Consider the following 20,297-nt stretch of genomic DNA (forward strand, 5'->3'; position numbering starts at 1 on the left):
GTTAATGTATTGGAAATCCAGGAATAGGAGATGATAAAACATTTTGTGGCTCATTTTTAATTTTATTTTCTAACTGTGGAGTGCTACCTTAGATGATAAACAACGTCAGTACGCAAAATCTATACTTCAAGACCATCGTGTATTATTTGTGAAGTTGATACGGAATATTTATCAACAAGTTCTGGGTACCTTCCGATGAACTTTTTTAGAAAAAGGACGAGACGTTCTTTGACATACAACAGTCTCCGGGACAAGTTTGCAATTCCGCTGAGTGCAAAAGTTGTCACCTTAATTTTTGGAGTTAAGTCAAAACAAAGTTGATAACTTGGTTGGTATTGGTTCCCTGATATTTGTCCTAAAATTTTTTGGATCTAGCACCACTGTTGAAAAAGTTATGCCCCTTTTTTCAACAATTTCCTCAGAGGAAAAGTACTTTTCCTCAAGGGAAATCAAATTTCCCTGAAGGAAAAAGATTTTTCCTCAAGGGAAATTGTTTTTTCCTCAAGGGAAAAAGATTTCCCTTAGGGAATTTGCTGCATAATTATTTCCTTTGAGGAAATTCTATTTCCTTTGAGGAAATTCTATTTCCTTAGAGGAAATTCTTTTTCCTTTGAGGAAATTTGCAGCTTCAAATTTTCCTTGGAGGAAATACTTTTTCCTGTGAGGAAATTTGTAGCTTCAAATTTTCCTTGGAGGAAATACCTTTTCCTGTGAGGAAATTTTTGACAAACACTTTTCCTTGGAGGAAAATTCAAGACAACAAATTTCCTCTAAGGAAATCATTGATCTTCAAATTTCCTCTAGGGAAATTTCTGAACATCAAATTTCCCTTAAGGAAATGTTTTTCCTCTATGGAAATTTCATAACAGTACAAACAGTATTAATATATTTTCTCCTAGACTGAATTATTGATACAAAAGATAATTAAAACTTTAATACTGTAATACAAATTTTCATGGTGAGTATTAAACATACAAAAACAAAAGGCTGACTGTTTAGCATGTTTAAGACAATACAATAATAAGCAAAATGCTATGAATATCATACCATTTGTGATGTTATTAATATTGTGCTCATATTTGCATATTAAATAAAATAAACACTTTTCATGTCAAATTAACTTGTCTTCTGTTTCAGCTGCTGTGTATTCGACCCCCTACATAACAGTTCAGTGCATAAATAATTCAATCCACAAGACATCTTCCTTCAATTGGTTGAATAAATTTTGGCAACGTATGTTCTTCAAACATCTTCTTTGTATATTTGATATGATGGAGCCATGTACATGAATTGATAAAGCAGGTGTTTATTTCGACAACAAACATGACAAAGATACTATTTTTTTTCTTAATTTCTCCATAATCCATCAGTTAATATGAATGTAGGTTGTTACATTTTACACAATTGTGTTCTTTGATAGTACTCCATTTTGTTTATAGCAATTTTGTAGGATTTTTTCTATTTCTTTTTCCAGAAAAACACACAGTTGAGTTCATTTCACATTAATAATCCAATTAGCACATTATGTAGAAAAGTATTAACAATTAAGTTTCCTCTTCAGTATAGACCTGCAGGACCTGTTGATGATCATAAAAACCAAGATATCTGACCTATAAATACACAAAATAAAAAAAAGAGTTATAAATGGAGAAAAAAACAGCAATATAAATAAGCTTATTTTATCATGTTTTAATGAACATTTTGAGAAACTTTCATTTGATATTCTTACTTGTCATGCTTATGAGTTCTCTTATTTCAGTGCTTTGTGTCCAAGATTTAATATTCGTTGTTTAGTGCCTTGCAGTGATATTTAAAGTTGAGCCACTTGCAATAGTTGTTATAGAATGTTCATATGTTGTGTTAATATTTGAACCACTGTCCTATATTATGGTCAGGTTGAGTGCTCACAGACATGAGGCCTAAATTAATATATTGTTTGTTTCCCTAATCCCTATTCTGACAAGCCAGGTGTGGGTAGATAGGTAGGTAAATAATTTTATTTTTCCCAAAAGCCTGAATATTATCGGATGATCCGGCAAGCCCGAAAATCAGAAATGAATAAAATAATAATATTTGGCTTAGTTTTGACAATAAAATTTTATGAGTAGGGCCATTTTTGCAGGGTCGGTCAGGATTGGAGAAACAAACAATATTTTATATTAGGCATGATTTTTTTTTATTAATTGTTACAGGGTTGGCAAAAACCCGGGTTTTATGAGTATTGCCCAGCCCAGTGGGAAATACTGGGAAAACCCGGGTTTTACTGGGTTTTAGTGGGTAATACTGGGCAATACTGGGTAATATAAAATATTTGTCTGAATTTTAAAGAGGATTCAGTGATAAACACAAATGCAATACATTTAATAAGATATTTATACCCTATTTTGTTTGTTTAGCATTTGTCTAGATTGGCAAACTGTAAATAGAAAGCAAATTAATCATTTTTTTTCTCAAATGAATAGAGCTCCTATTAAGAATTAACAATTACATGTATTAAAGAAACATCACATTTAAATAATGTATATGTCCTGTCACTAATTAATAATTATTCAGATTAGAACACAAATTTGTTTATGTAACAATAATCAGTCCTTTCAATTTTATAAGTGTTAATGGCATGACCCTGTAGGGTGTTTATTTAGCAATATGAATGTATGACAATTAAAATTAACAATTCACTTAAACACTGCAATAAAATGCATTTTTCAAAGTATGGATTATTGAAACAATACTTGGTAATTAAAAGGTATCTTTAAATGCGCAAATCTTCTGACTACATATAAAATTACTAGAGAAGAGAATGAAATTGAATTTTCTAGAAATGACTTTCAATGGTTATCTGTATAAAAAGAATGCATTTAGCTGTTATACTATGAAACTATAACAAGTCTTTACTATTTTGTGTTAAAATAAGCTTAAAAAATCATATTGCCCAGTAATGCCCACTATACCCATTTCTGGGAGTATTGCCCAGCCCGGGAAAACCCGGGTTTTCCCGCCCGGGAATTCCCGGGTGGGTAATACTTTGCCAACCCTGAATTGTTATTGACTTTGTACATGTTGAACTAAGTTGGATTGTTTAAATCTTTATATGTTGAGATCTTTAATGGATGACCTATAAAGGAAGTGTTTTCTCATTATTGAAGGCAGGCCCATGATTGGCCTTTAATTTCTTGCATCCGCTTCATTGAACTCTGGTGGATAAGTCACTCATTTACCATACCACATTTTCTTATTTTTATATGAGTCATCATTCAAAGGCAATTTCTTTTATTACTGTAATTCAGAAATTATCGAAACTTTTTAGTAATGCGAATAATGTGACTGGGTGAGTATCGCAAAAATAAGAAATCATATTTTGATAACAGAAACATATATATATATATATATCATGTAACTATATAGATCTTTATGCAGATTTTTTTTGTAATCACAATAAATTGTCCCTTCCCTGAAAAATCTGAATTTACAGTATATAGAAGTGGTCTTACCATTTAGGCCTTTATGTATTCTGTTTATCTTGTTTTGCGCTCATTTCTATTGTAACTGTTTATATTTTTCATCATTTTTCTATATTTCTTGTCCTATAAAACATAAAAAGGGTAAAAACTATTATAAAACATCAGTTTGTGTTTTTCTTTATATTCAGTTATATTTAAAATGAATGGAATATTTGTGCTATTTCATTTCACAAACTTTTTGCCAGTCATGACTTTCAAAGACTTTCACCCTGGTCAATAGTTTAAAAAACAAACATTCCCATACTTTTTCTTTGTGTTCGTACTAATTTTTCATTTGACAACAAAGACATGATTCAACTATTCTTCTAACATTTGTTTCGCTTGACTACGTTAAACTCTGAAATATTGTTAACAGTATAATCTGTATGTGTCTCACTTGTCAAAATTTCAAATTAATATATAAATCAGATAAAAATGCTATGCATGGCTCAGCTTGATACAAACGTACAGGTTGAACCCAGAACAGTTGGGGCAAGTATGGACACAACATTCAAGCTCGATACAACTCTGAATTTTAAATTTGGATTGTGATTCAATAGTTGATGCAGCATAGGTTTCTGACACAGAATGAATGCGGTCCAAGTACTTAAAAATTTTAAATTGACAATTAACCTCTAAAATGGTCCAATATTCAAAATCTCAATACATGGTTAGATGCAGCATATCAACATGATCAAAGAACCCCAATAATTCATTTGTTGGTGAAATCAAATAAAGTTAAATTTTGGACCTTTTAGAACTCAATGTGGACCAATTTGATAATGGGTCAAAATATCAAAAATCTTAATGAATGGTTAGATTCAGCATATCAAAGAGCCCCATATAATCAATTTTTGTTGAAATCAAACAAAGTAAAATTTTGGACCCCCATTTGGATCAACTTGAATTTGGGCCCATAATAAAAAAAATCTAAGTAAATATTCAGATTCAGCATATTAATCTGAACACCAAGAATTTAAATATTGTTAAAATCAAAATAAGTTTAATTTTGGACCCTTTGGACCTTAAGGTAGACCAATTTAAACAGGACCAAAAAACTAGGAATCTAAATACACAGTTAGATTTGGCATATATCAAAGAACTCCAATAATTCAATTTTCTATAAAATCAAACAAAGTTTAATATTGGCCCCTATTGGCCCCTAATTCATGTAATTCCTAAACTCTGAACAAAAACTCTGGTCACAAACCTTGTGTTTGAATTTCATAGATTTCTATTACTTGTACTAAAGTCATTAAGCGAAAACTAAATGTCCTGGGACAACGACGACTACATGATAAAATTGAGAATGGAAAAAGGGAATGTGTCAAAGAGACAACAACCTGACCATAGATTTGAGGGTTGGAATCCTTTTCTTTTACCGAGCAATGCATTTGAATGGGAGATATAGTTGGAACCCCTCTTTGCTCTTGGTTGGGACCCCCCTTTTAAAATGGCTGGATCCGCCCCTGAGAAGCATTATAGAAAAATCTATAAGCTTTAACTCAAAATAAGGATAATTTTATTTTTAAAGGGCAGGCACAGATCCAGAGGAGGGTTCAAGGGATTGGAACCCCCCTTTTTTTGGATAATCAATGCATTTGAATAGGGACATGTAATTGGACCCCCCCCCCCTTCCCCTTTTGTCCTGGGTTAGAATCCCACCCCCACCCCTTTTTAAAATGACTGGATCCGCCCCTTAAGGGTCTATAATTAAGTTTGACAACATCAGACGACATACTACTTTATCAAAAAAAAATGCCACATTTCATCCAATTTAATTTCATCCCTAATACTTGCTACATGTATTTCATCCATAATATTTTTTAGAAATAAATTTGGGAGGAGTATGATTTTAATTCATTTGTAATTTGCAAGTTATTAACTATCCAAACTAGAGACCTAATAGAGTAGATATACTTGACTAATTTAAATCAAACTTGGGGTGACTGGGAACAAAGATTTAAGGGAATAGATGACAGTTTACCTACAATGACCTAGTTTCATAGCAATAGCATACATTAATAAAGACTACATGGTCATTCTTATGTTTAAACGTGGTTTAAACTTTGGGTGTTCATTTTTTAATGTTTAACATGTTTAAAGCTAACAATTTCAACTACATACATGTATCAAGATTTGATCCTACATTATTTAAATATTGAAAAAATAGCTTTTTAAATTTGGATCTATATATAATTGTGAATGTCACATGGATGTATTTTAATGTAAAGCATCTGAAAAATCATTAGCCGTCTCATATTTATTTCAGTTCTTCAAAAGGCAAATTTATATGAGTTTATGCTGAAAATAGAGATTTCTTATTAAGGAGAAATCCCTGCCCCCCTTTTTGTGTGAAAAATTTTGTTGATTATATAGGGAATCACAGAAACATGACTGAGGCAAGCATCCCCCATCTGAACACCCCCCTCCCCCCCAGGAATATGTTTTTTTAGCTTGTGTAGGTGCAAGTCAGTAAGGACTCTAAGGAGGCAACCATTTGATTTGTAGGCCGGGTGAAAAATGTGATTAATCTTGCTTTGTAAACTTGTGCTATAAATAAAAATTACCAATCCATTAAAAAATCCGTGAGCCCAATCTCATCCAGTGAAATAGATTATAGTCTGTTTTCGAAGTTATATGGAAGTAAGTTAGTAGTCCAGATAATTATGACGCATTGCAAGGCATTTTTTCTAAGGAGAAGTGTAGAATGGGGGAAAGGAACCAATAAATTGATCGGATCCGAAATGTTCTTCCCAGTAAAGGAGCACCTATTATTTTGTAGGTAATTATTATTAGTGTCGGTGGTCTCACAAGTAAATCAGAGTGAATATTGCATGCACATTAAAATTAGCAGAGAAGAGACAATTATCAACTTGTGTATTATTCATTTTCTCGCAGTTATTTACGGTAAATCAGCTATATAGACATAGGAAGATGTGGTGTATATATATATCCGAAAACAGGTGTTCGGTTCTAGTACTATATAGTGGCTATAGTATATGACTTTTAAATAACAATTATCAATTATATCTGTATTCTGTGTCGGGTCGAAGGGGATGGAATCCGGGGTTGGCCTCCCCTAGCATTTTATGAGCAATCATTGCATAAATGATAATCTCGGGAATCCTCTCAAAGTCCTATATACAAGGTGATAGGACGTTCCGTTGGAATAGGTTACCTGTGCATCAGGAAAAGTTTTAAGGCATAGCGTGAAAAGGTAACCTATTCCAACGGAACCGAACGTCCTATCACCTTGTATATAGGAACCTTAAAAATATGTGAATAGGTCGGGAAAAACTCTCTTTTGACACTTAGGTATTGCACTGTTGCATTACACACCAATCAAAACGCAAACAATATGGGAAAAGATAACATTTTAACCTACACAATATATGAATAAGGTATACACTTTTGACATCTAAATTATATGAAAAGGGTGGGGTAACAGAAAACCAGCGGCAACGACACCCTTTATTTAATGGAGACATGTAGTTGGAACCCCCTTTATCATGGCTGGATCCGCCCATGATTTTACATGTAAATCAAGCCCCGGGTATTTGTTGGCATAACGGTAACCACGAAAAGGGGGGGGGGGCTAATTAAAAGCACGAGGAATTATAAATATACAATTCAACAGGGGTAGAGTGCATCGAGGAATGGGAATTAAAATTGTCTCTTCACGATGATCGAAAAAAGTATCTTGCACGTTATTTTCATCATCTTGTCTGAAACACTCTGAATAATGAGCTTCAAGGCGAAAACAAGGCATGTGAAATACTAATAACATACACTTCTTTTTTTATACGTTGTATGGACAAACCCATAAATCCCTCAACAAAAATTGCTTGATTCATGTCATATCAAATAAATTACAGCGCAGAAAGGTAACTTTATTTTATATCAAAACTAAATTTTTGTTATATTTTTCAATAAATTTATAAATCTTAATTAGGCATGCGTTGCGTGAGTTCCATTTCATGAGACCTACACAGATTTCTATAAAACAAATCAAAAATTATAAATACAGTTTTTCAATTCTTTCCGGCATAGATAAAAAAAAAAATGTATATAATCTATATACGATTTGGTTGAATTATTTCACTTCATTTTAATGATAAATCCTTTAGTTCTTAAATTTTTAATTAAAATGAATTTATCATTTTGATATCTAACGATAAACTTTTTAAATTGAAGTGACATGGTCAGTAACCTAATTAGTTGCATGGCTGATTACCATCTTACAGGTGACCCAGTAATTTTCCATATGACAGTAGCGTGTACCCTCGGGGTTATATCGGGGTGTGTATAACTTATTTTCTGGGGAACATCCTGTCCACGTGTAGTACTTAGCATATATTGCAACAGATGACATTAAACAAATTTTCTTTGTAGCATCGGAGGCAATTTCATGTTCGACCACACAAAATATTTCACAAAAAAGATATGATAAAATCAAAAGAAAAAGATAAAGAAATATTAACAAATAAAGGTGGAATTGAGTAAACGGGGATTCGTGTTTATATGAGCTTATTTCATACTAGATAACTTATACAGTAATTCTTTTTATATATATGAAAATTATTGTCCGATCTGATACACGTACCTATAATGTACAGAATTTTGAACAGCTTCAAATATATGGGGTCCGTAGAAACACCGCAAAGGACCTCCTTAGTGCACTAAGAACAAAAATGTGCACTAAGGACCTACTCCTTTCATAATTTTAAATTATATTTTTTCTACTGTTTTCTCGACACGTGCCTCAAAAAGTTGATTGTCACCTTTAGTATAATCGGTAGCAATTCATGTTCGCTCAATCTTGGCCCGTGAATAATCTGCTAGTATACTGATTAAACATGTATATGGTATTTCAAATTGTTCTCTATTTTTTTTTCATTTGTTTGTTTTTGCCGTATTTATTCTGTCTGCTATATTTTTTACTTCTAAAGTAATAGCGTATTTTCAACTCTTTTCAGTTTGGGATTTTTCATTCTTAATTTTTAAAAAGACAAATAATTGTGAACACTTCACGGAAAAGTGAGGATTGATATTTGGTTGCTTAACGTCCAGTTGCCAATACTTCATTCATTTTTCTAATGTTAAGAACTATGCCATTTATCAATATTTCGATTTGAGCGTTACTGATGAGTCTTGTGTAGACGAAACGCGCGTCTGGCGTACTAAATCATAATCCTGGTACTTTTGATAACAATCACAGCAATGTTTTTAAATAAGGCTCCGTGTTGAAGGCCGTACTTTAACCTATAATGGTTTACTTTTTAAATTGTTATTTGTATGGAGTGTTGTCTCATTGGCACTCACACCACATCTTCCTATATCTATTAGGAAAGGAACATATTTCTGATTCGATGTTTATATACAAATGCATTTCAAGTATAAATATGTATAGGTTGATGTTTAGTCCCTTCGATGTTTTAGACTGTAAATAAATTATGACCAATTTATTTCTGACATCTTCTTCATTTTTAACTTTTGTGGATAGGTGTTTCATTGACAGCCGTACCACATCTCCTTTCGCTTATTTTTGTTGTATATATTTTTTAATTCACTTTCCTTGTCTTTTAAAATATATTTATTCCATTATTTTTATTTGATGCCGAAAATAAGAATACGAAGTTATTTGTTAAATGCTATAAATAAGCGAAGTAAAACAACCGTTAATAATTATGTATATGAGCATTATATCTATTTATAAAATATTTTAAATACAAGCAGACATACCATTTGTGACACCAATTTCATTTATTTCCAAATCTTAAAATCATACATTTCCGTTCTTTAGCGTTTCTTAATAATGGCAGAACGGGCTTAAGAGTCATATGATTAAGTTAACTAAATAATCTAGTTTTCCCACATCATTAGCGGATTTAGGGGGTTAAAGCGAGCCCCCCCCCCCCCCCCCCCCCCCCCCACCCCCGGTTGAAAATCTTAAAATGTTTTTTGTATTAACCATTTCTTGTTTTAATGTTATCTTTACTATAATTTGAATATCTAGCACTGAATAGGGTGACACGTTGTCGCTACACTTCTTTAAATATACACAAGTCATAATAACATTGGCCAGAGGGTAACTTGATAATTAGAGGACCAAAGGATTTAATTAAGACAATCCAAGGCTGCTATCTCTATATTTTATTATATATATCTTTATTAGCCTCCCTTAGAGCAAGGATTTGTATAGTATCCTATACAAATCCTTGCTTAGAGTGATCAGAGACATATATGTCTCTGGAGTGATACAACAATTGCAAAACGGGTAGATACGATCTGTAATCAAATAATTAACCTTATAAAATTAATACTTAAAATTTTATTTAGAGTAACCATATGCCGGATGAACAAAAAGTGTGCTATTTATTGAAAAACATATGGTTTGGTATAACATGAAAACTTCTCTAGTGTTTAAACATTTCTCACATAACCCCTCCCCCAAACCCCCACTTCAAGCTCTGGATCCGCGCCTGCCCATAGTGCTTATTACATTATAAAATAAAATGGTATTCATCTTCAATTGTTGAAATAAAGATGAATTGTTAAAAAAAAGCATTGACACCAGTTTAAAGTTATCGTTCATAGAAGACAGTTATGATTTATTCTATAATTCTCTTTTTAAAACGTAATATAATTTACCTCTTGGAGTTTTTCTATATGTTACTTCTGTAATCGGATTTTGAAGAACCCCATGGACACCACATACTCTCAAATGTCTTTCAAGGAATAATGATAGTATGTAAACTCTTGTGTTGTTAGTAAGGAAATGAAATATCAAAAGCATTTGTTTCTCAATTTTTATCTCAAAATAGGGTTCTTTAAATAAAAAAAAAGCTTGCATAGCAATTTCCTTAAAAACTAAATATATATAACAAAGGCAAAGTTTTAAAACACAAAATTTATTTTTTATTTTTCTTTCATAAACTTGAATTTATACCACGCTAAACCGTTAGGTTAACAACCATTGATTAATCAATAAGTAACGATCAAAAGACAATTGTTTATTGGATTAGGTTGATTGAACATGATGATTCGGGAATCTGCAATAAACCGTTGGTCACGTGGCGAGTGGCAGGCGTTGATTAAAAAGTCATTTAACTTCAAAATTACAAAATCTATTGATACCTAACTTTATAGATTTGAGGTATTTAATCATATCCTCTAAAATTCATGTTCGCTGTGATCTTAAAACATCGTTTTAGTGTCCTTAATGCAAAAACTTTCTTCTTAGTGCACTAAGAAGTCTTTTGCGGTATTTCTACACACCGAAATATATGGCCTTATTATTGGTAATATACCATATTAGTGTCACTAATGGCTTAACGTGTTACCCAATTAAAAAGAAGAAATAGGCTCAAAACCGCATTTTTAACTTTAGATTTTTTTTCAATCCCAAAATAGAGAAGAGGTCCGGTATACAGACTTATTAAAAAGTCCAGATGAGAAGTTTAACTTGCTTTTCTATTACCGGCACTTTTAACTTAACGCATGCAAAAAAAAAATGCAGTACCTGGTTACAGTTGCGCATTGACAAATTATAATCTTTCGATTAAATGATCTTAAATCTATATGGTCTTTATTTTAAAAGTTATAAAATCTAAATGTAAAGTGATCTAAAATGTTCAATATTAATGAGTATTTTCGCTGTGAAATGAATCTAAGGTCGTCTAAAAGTGTATACATGTGTATTTGACCCGACTACTGACTACATAGTAAACTATTCATTATGTACCTATAAGGGGGGTCTGAGCGGGACTCGGGATTGTCGAGGCGTATTTTTTGTAAACGTGACACATGAAAGTCAAATTATGAGGGAGGGTAGGAGGGGTACTGATCCCGAAATCCCGAGCTTAAAAACACGAAATCCCGAAATCCCGGGCTTAAAAAAACACGAAATCCAGAGGTCCCGAAATTCGAAAAAAGAATTATCGTATCCCGAAAGGGTCAATCCCGAAATCCAGAGCTTAAAAACACCCGATCCCGCAGTCCCGATAAAGGTCCTATCCTCCCTCAAATTATTGTGCCGTGAAAACGCGAAATGAAGTTTAGCGGGACATGAGAAATTACAAAAATAGCAGAATTGTTCACTTACATAGTGTACGCGGGATGGCATCATGCGAGAATCTAAAAAAATAAGTAGTAACTAAGCGGGATCCGTGAACAGAACCCCCAATGAGACCCCCATTAGTTGTGGCTTATTTTGGTCTTTTTAGTTAGTTTCTTTCCCCTACATTACTTGACCGTTTTTGTAAAACAACAGCACTCGAGGTCTGACAGTATTTTACCAAGAAATGCACAAAATATTCAAAAAGAAGGCCTAGAAAATTTAAATATTGGTATGCACACATACTCCCCTATCAGCACAGACAATTATATTTTTGTAAAGGCGCCAAACTCGTTTCTAATATTTATAATAGAACCGAAAAGAAAATGGAAATGGAAATGGGGAATGTATCAAAGAGATAACAACATGACCAAAGAGCAGATAACAGCCATAGGTCACCGATGGGTCTTCATTGCAACGAGAAAATCCCGCAACCTGAGACTGGGGTGGATCTAGTCATATAAAGGAGGGGTTCCTAACCCAGGACAATTTTTTTTTTGGGGGGGGGGGGGGGGGGGGGGTGTCCAACTACATGTCCCCATTCAAATGCATTGATCGTCCAATAAAGAAAGGGGGGTTCCAACATGTCCAACCTTCAGCCCCCCCCCCCCCCTGGATCCGTGCCTGTGAGGCATGCTTTAGCTTGCCATTAAACAAAAATGTATACTAGTTGAGTGATAATGGACGTCATACTAAACTCTTCAATATAAAAAAAAGAAACTAAAATAAAAATCATACAAAGGTCACAAAGGCCATAACTTCTGGCTCCTGAATTAGGAAAAGTGCAAAATGCAGTGAGGATAAAAGCCTTTACTGTAAATTCCTGAAATTACAATTATCTAAATCATCTCACATCTTTGTGCATTTCTTGAAATTGGTCATATTAATAAATGCATGCAATATTTTCAGAAAATTTCAATATATAGGCTTTTAAAAGTCAATCTTGTGCATGATTATCAATGATTATACTCGCACAATTAACACATGTGGTTCTCAAAACTCAGAGGTGTCTATGCTATTTATGACAACATTTTAATCAAGTATAAATTTACAAAATATGTTAAGAACTATATGATTTTTAGGTTTTTAAGCATAGATATAGTAGGTCAGGATCTGCGAACTCTCACTGACTGACTGAGCACATGAATTCAACACTAGTTTTTTGGTGATGTTGGTGTTGCTTAGTGTTTTGTTTTGTTTTTCTTTTCTGCATCTTATGTTTTGCCTTGGCATTGTCAGTTTCTCTTTCATTGCCTTTGGTTTTTTTTGTTATGTTAAATAACAAGTCACAAGAGAGAAAAAACAAAAAAAATATGTGAAAAAATGGCTTAGTTCAGTATATATATTAAGGACAGAGATAACAAATAGCTAAATAAGAAAAAAGAAAAAAGAAAATTCCTTTTCTATGTACAGTAGGCGAGTGTAATATTTGAAAAAGACGTCTAGTTAAGGACTTTAATGCACCCACCTAACACACGGCTAATTTCTTTTTTAAATGAAAGAATAATGATTTAACTTTGATTTTTGCCCGGTCGTCACAAAATCGTACGGTGCAGTTTTTGTAAAATTGACGTTTATTTCAGAAATTAGTTGAAAATTATAAAATTACGACATGTTTTTCAAGCAAAGGAAAGTAGTCGTATCTTTTCTTTTAGACAGAATAATTAAGTGAATTAGATTCTTAAATAATGAAAAACAATATTTACAACTGTAAGTCCGCATGCTTTTGCATTCCTTCTAAATATTTGACATTTTGTACGAAAATTTTCATAATCCTGACCTTTTCGGATATACAATTAAATTTTTATTAAATGCTTTTGCACTCTATCCGTTTTAGAACACAACAAATTACTCATCAGTTATCGTTTTTTCATTCAAGATCAAGACACTTTATCTCAACATTTCTTAAAATCACGAATTTCTGTTATTTTATGATGTTGGGTAAAATCACTATAGTTTCCGGAATCCCTTATCTATTTCGTTATCGTTTTTTTACTGAATATATTAGTCGATTTCCGTGTACTTAATAGTACTATTAGAGTACGATAAATCATATTTAAACGGTTCTATTTCTATCTCTAACTTCAGTGTAGCTTAAATAGATATAATATCGTCCGAAATTAAGATCAAATCAAAGTAAAACATAGTTTTTGAGTTCTGTAGAACTCACCCCTTTCTAAATAAGGAATCGTATCGGAAAATTGTAGAAAATCTTCCGAGTCGTGTCAAATTTTCACAGTCCAGTTCACGATGAAACCCTTTCTATGCTAAAAAGTAAAAACTAATCAAAAACTATCCATTGATTGACACAGATGCATAGTCTGTCATGTATTTACTACCATGACTACATAGAAACTATGTAGTTAAACACTTAAATGAAGATACAGTTGTATTGCCGCAGTGGGAAAACGAAAAGATGGAGTTTACAGAAGACTGGTCGATGAATATGAAAAAAATGAAAGCATCCCATTTGAAAATACAAATATCATAAGAGTTGCTATAAATATTTCAAAAGTAAGCATAACCTATCATCTTCTGTTTTGCAAATGTATAAAGCCTATAAGCAAGTTACACAACTTCATGAGGTATCCTCTAAGGAGCAAACTCAAGCTGTATTGAGTGTTACTACATATATCTCCTACAATGATCTGATTTACAAAATAACTCATGATAATTTTATTATTAAATCTTTATACCATTGAGCTTGCATCGCTAAATATTTGCTACAAAATTTGAAATCAGAAAGTAAAGAGCTATGTAATTCTGAACATAAAACAGCTTTTACTAACATTTCGACGATGAAAGATGACGTGCCTGTACATAAGGAAGTATTCTGGTTAACAACTTTAATTACTTGATCAGTCAACCGGGTTTTAATTACTGCCTGAGGATCGCCACCGAGAAAACTACAAAACATATTATCAGCTTCAACAAAAACTAAAAATATATGGTCAATTTATAGTTACATGTATACAGCCTCAACAAGGCCAATGTACATCCAATATTGTATACAGTAGCTCTATAATTTTGTCTTATGCCGTTATGACGGAAAATTACCCGTTTAAAATGACTGTGATATACAGTCTGTCAAATTTAAAGATCTGAGCAGTGACTGCGAAACTGGTTGCAAGCACTTTATGCAGCTACTAGTATTTTACGGAAGCAAATATAGGGTAAAATTGTAACCCAATCAGATGAATATCCATTATCTAAAAAAATTTCACTGGATTATTCAATTGCAATTATGCCACCTGCTTTAAAAACATTTCTGTATTGTCTTTTGGATGATGACGCATCTGCGGCAGTTAATAAAGCGTACGATATTCCTATTGACAAAGTTCTTAGATGTATGGCTTTAGTAGAATGTATATAATCTATAAATATTTTTTTAAAATCTTTTTCATTTAGGTTTATCATTACAAATGCACCGTATTTATGGACACACCTCTTTGATAACTATTAACAAGTTTGACTGATCAGGAGATTAGAAAAATTGAAAATGGGGCATACATTCTACATGGCATTATTTTTCTTCTGGGGGTCAAAATTTTATCCAAGACAATGTCGACCTACATGTAACTACAGATACAATAAAAGTTCTCCGTATGACTTTGGTTGGCTAAAAGGCAACATCGGTCCGGTATGATGTCATCCAACTTTCTACATGGTTTGATCTGTTTACGCATTAGTTTAGGTATCGGGGAGGGTTGATATTTCCAAAAACATGTTAAACCCGCCGCAATTTTGCGCCTGTCCCAAGTCAGGAGCCTCTGGACTTTCTTAGTTTTGTATGATTTTTTATTTTAATTTCTTGAGTATATTTCGAAGCTTAGTATGATGTCCATTATCATTTCAAACTAGACTAGTACATTTTTGTTTAGGGGCCAGCTGAAGAACACCTCCGGGTTTGTGAGTTTCTTGCTGCATTGATGACCCATTGGTGGTCTTCGGTCGTTGCCTGCTTTTTGAACGGGTTGGTGTCTCTTTGACAAATCCCTCATGTACATTCCCAAAAATTAATTCAATCTGTATATATTAGATCTTGTGTCCGCTTTGAGCAAAACCTCTGCTGTTCTGATATATGCCCATGCCAAGGAAGTTGTCTTTGTATGGATATGTTGACCGATAAGAATGATGAGATTACAAGTTAAAATGAAGCTATAATATTCCGATATCGCAATATTCCGACAACTTAAGGGTCCGACGTTTTGATCATTAAGGTTATACGCTAACGGGATTTTAACATAAGAAAGCCAAATAAAAGGTTCAATATTAGGATAACCTTGTCCTCCGTTTGAAGCCGTGAAACAAGATATAAATAAGTAATACTTAGTGACAAAGTAGCCGAACGTCATCACTAGCGTAATTTAAAAAAAAGTACAAACTACTTTGTCAAGTGTGGTTTGATTAATTAGATATCTCAAGATGCACGGCGGCCGACTAAAGTAAAATCAAACACAGTTTGACGTACAATGAGTGATAATATTTTCCATGTGATGTTTTATATTAAAATTGTCAATTTGTTGATATAAATATACTAGTAGCACTTTACTCATTTTAGTAATGTTAGTTAGTACTCTTATCATATCTGATTTAGCTAGCTTGAGTCTGGTCTCATTTAGTGATGTAAATGAAATGATCCAGACTCAACATATTGCATAACAATAATAAAAAAACTGCCCTATGGTTGTCTGATCTTGAAGCGGTTGGTAGGCTTTCAAACTAACATGAGACCATAGGCTTCCTCAATTTTAAAGTACAGCTCATCATGGGACTTTTCTGAACAATTCAAAATACGTCATATGTTATATTTTCCCCTTGCTTCAAATATATTGTTTCTTATTATTTATATCAAATTTGCAGATATATGTTTGTATATACGTGCAATCAAATGATATGGAGGTATTATAAGATTAAGATAATGCAAGGGCGACTACAGATACATTTGTATGACTTAATGGTTGATTTTCAAAGACTCCGAGAGAAAACGTTACGTAACATGCGTTACCGTTAAAATCAACCAAAATTAGTTAATACTATGATAGAAATATATTTTCCCAACAGTAATACAGCATTCCTATAAAAATATTTCGTTTTTGCATTTGTTTTGACTCGATTTTTCTACTGGAAGTATCCCTGAATTAAAATTGCACCCATGACCTTTGACCTCGATTTAAAAAAAAATGCACCATAATTTCTTTTGACGACCGGGATATTTAGAAAGTACACATTCTTAGCTTTCCAGTGATATATAATTTAGCCGTGTGTTAGGTAGGTGCATTAAAAATGTGAATTTGGCTATCATATCACTCGCCTACAGTCAATTGACTGATAATCTAGAAGATAGCCTGATTTGGTCTAATTCTCCTGAATTCTAGCAGGTACTTTATTCCAACTTTTTTAATTCAAACAAACCATGTCTTAGATAGTCTTGGAATTAGAATACATTAATCATAAAACTTTCATAATACTTTGGTGAATTATCTATTGATATAATCATGATAATTAAGCTCCTTTTTAATTTTTAGGGATTTAAAATTTTTAATTTAAAGTTAGGAATTTTATTCATAAAAGGGGGGATTTTTCCAGTACGTATACTATTAATAATGCTTTGAGCAATTTTCATGAAACTTGGTGAATTATTTTTGTATCACATAAACATGATAATTTTCCTTTTAATTTAAAAAAAAATCTGATTTATGTCATTGTACTATCATGACTTGGGATTAGGATAGTCTCAAGAATGCTTTCACAAATTTTTATGAAACTTTGGTGAATTGTTTTTATATCTTGACAAACTCCCTTTTTATTGTTATGACCCAAAGTGGAGGGGGCATAATGTTTAACACTTGTCAGATCGTTTGTCCGTCTGTCCCAAAGTTGTTTTTTGTTCTCTTACAGTACTTTAGTTTGCCTCAACCAAATTCAATTAAACTTTTACAAAAGCTTGTTATCACAATTCTCATATCAAGTTTGAATTTTGGTGATGTCAGTGTTACTGTACTAGAGTATCAGAGTTATGCCCCTTTAGAAATGGGGAAAATATGCTGAATTTTTGGTTTCCTGTTCTCTAAAATTTAGTTTGTCTCAACCAAATGTTATGAAATCAATACACAATGCTTATCATCACAAAATACAGATTAAGTTTGAATTTTGGTAGTGTCTCTTTTTACTAAATTCTATAGTTATGTTCTTTAAAAATGGAAAAAAATGTTTCGGCCTTCTAACTTAAGTTTCCCTCAATCAAATTTTATTAAACTTTAAAAAAATACTTTTTATCACAATTTTAATCAGATCAATTTCAAATTTTGGTAGTAAAACTTTTACCGTTCTTCAGTTATGTTCCTTTAAAACTTTGAATAATATGCAAGCTGGAGTATCATTCCCTATTTATCATGTATATTTTTTTATAAGATGCAGAGTTAAGGAACTTTAGTTGTTGCAAAGTTATTTTAAAATTGTCCATTTTCAAAAACTTTGAAAGGTTTTAGAAATTTATGGATTTGTTAAAAAAATCACAGCCTTAAACTTATAGTCACTTGAGATATATATCTATAAATGGAGCCAAATTATATACATGTTTTATGTCAATAAATACCACTGTTTGTGCATGTTTTTTTGTTTTTTTGGAGGGCAGGGGTCTTATTTGCGCAGTGCTCATAGTTTTTTAGTCGATCATTAAAATTCATTTAAAGCTTAAAGACCAGCTATAAGGGCAAGAAGCTTATCAAGCACTCATGGTTTAGATTTTTATTAAACACACATTAATATACATAATGTACATTAAACAGAAAAAAATATTGATGCAAGATGTCATTCAACTTTTACTCTTTTATGTACAGGACAAGAACTATAGAAGATACAGAGAAATTATATACAGCAGAAATGATAGGCAATGTAAAATTTGCAGAAGCCAACTAAACCTAAATGGTAAGGCACCTTTTAATGTTAAAAAAGTTATTGAACTTGAAAGATGATTACTAGTATCATGATTACTATAAAAATTAAAAGATGTGGTATATTAAATATTGTTAAATATGAAAACTATCATGGCTTTGAGAAAGCAATTGTAGGCCTGTTACGACCTTCAATAATGAGAAAATCCATACCCTATACTATAGTCAAAGTAGGCAGCTATAAAAGACCTAAAGATGAAACATTGAAACAATCCAAACTGTAAAACTAATCATGGTAATTGCCTAGTTTATAACAAAATAAATTACAAAAAATAAATATGACCGGTATGAAACAACAACAACAACAACCACTAAATTTTAGTGTCAGACTAAACTGACAAAAGCTACAGGCTCTGAACTTTGGACAGGCACAATAGGAATATGGCAAGGTTATATAAAAATAAGATGTGGTATGATTGCCAATAAGACAACTCTCCACCAGACAACCAATGATGTAAATTTCCTGCAAACACGGACTTGACTTCTGTAAATCAACTAATTTTTCGTGAATACTTTATTTGGCATTTTATACTTTCTAGTCTACATCGCAGTTATTTATTTTTTCTCGAGTTCAAGTTTACTTAATGTATTTTAATAAGGAAAGATACACATGAAAAACATTTATTGCTGTTTCTCTCTCCATTTATAACATTTTATTTGTTTATTTTGTGTATTTATAGGTGATCAGACATCTTGGTTTTCATGATCAATAGGTCATTACTGAAGAGGAAACTTATAGTTGAAATTTATTTACATAGTGCATAATTGGATTAATTTGAAATGGAATGTGTGCTTTCCTGCAAAAAAGAAATAGGAAATTTCAACATTATCACATGATAATGACCATAAACAAAATGTTCTATCATAGATACACAAAAACACTATTGCATAAAAGCAACAACATATCTTAATCAAAAGAAAGGAGAATGCTGAACAAATACTATTTTGTTGTTGAAAAAAGGAACACCAGTTTTATCCACTCATTTACATCGCTCCCTCATATCAAATATACAGAAGAAGATCATTGAAGAACAATTTGCAAAAATGATTTCTCTTAGAATTGAAGGGAATTGTTTAGTGAATGGAATAATGTATTCACTGAATTCTTACGTAGTGGATTGAATAACTGTACACAAGCTGAAACAGAAGAAATTCTAATTTAAAATAACACGAAAAGTGTTTATTTTATTATTTAATCTGCAAATATATAAACAAATTCTTTAGAACACCACAAATGGTATGACATTCAAATTGGTTGCTTATTAATGTATCGCATTGAAACAATTACAAAGAAAATAGAAGCATTTGCTCCAAAAAAAATTATAAATCAAAGTTAAATTTATAAAAAAAAGTATAAACAATACCTAGATCTAAACAGTCAGACTGTATTATTTTCAATGTCATTAAAATATTGAGTCAAACATTTATTAAAGTTTTAAATATCATTTGCATCAATTATACAGTCTTGTAATAATTATATTCATACTGTTTGTATACATGGTGTAGTGAAGAAATGTTCAACAAGTAAAAATAAGGGAAAACATTTCCTTAAGGGAAATTTGATCTTCAGAAATTTCCTTAGAGGAAATTTGAAGAACAATGATTTCCCTAGAGGAAATTTGTTGTCTTGAATTTTCCTCCAAGGAAAAGTGTTTGTCAAAAATTTCCTCACAGGAAAAAGTATTTCCTCCAAGGAAAATTTGAAGCTACAAATTTCCTCAC

The 20,297-nt window shown here is 32.1% G+C and overlaps 2 long non-coding RNA genes across 2 annotated transcripts; one reads left to right on the plus strand and one right to left on the minus strand.

Annotated features, from left to right (window-relative positions):
• Nucleotides 1-1,480: 1,480 nt before the first annotated feature.
• Nucleotides 1,481-6,195, minus strand: LOC139514509 (uncharacterized). Its single transcript, XR_011662630.1, has 3 exons — nt 6,071-6,195; nt 3,492-3,584; nt 1,481-1,610 (listed from the first exon to the last, which is right to left on the minus strand). It is a non-coding gene; the product is annotated as an uncharacterized lncRNA (long non-coding RNA).
• Nucleotides 6,196-11,039: 4,844 nt separating this feature from the next.
• LOC139517586 (uncharacterized) lies at nt 11,040-19,982 on the plus strand. The gene is made up of 3 exons (XR_011663165.1): nt 11,040-11,851; nt 18,462-18,549; nt 19,256-19,982. It is a non-coding gene; the product is annotated as an uncharacterized lncRNA (long non-coding RNA).
• Nucleotides 19,983-20,297: the final 315 nt, after the last annotated feature.

This window comes from Mytilus edulis, chromosome 3, assembly GCF_963676685.1.
Source record: "Mytilus edulis chromosome 3, xbMytEdul2.2, whole genome shotgun sequence".
In the NCBI taxonomy this organism is placed as follows: Eukaryota; Metazoa; Mollusca; class Bivalvia; order Mytilida; family Mytilidae; genus Mytilus; species Mytilus edulis.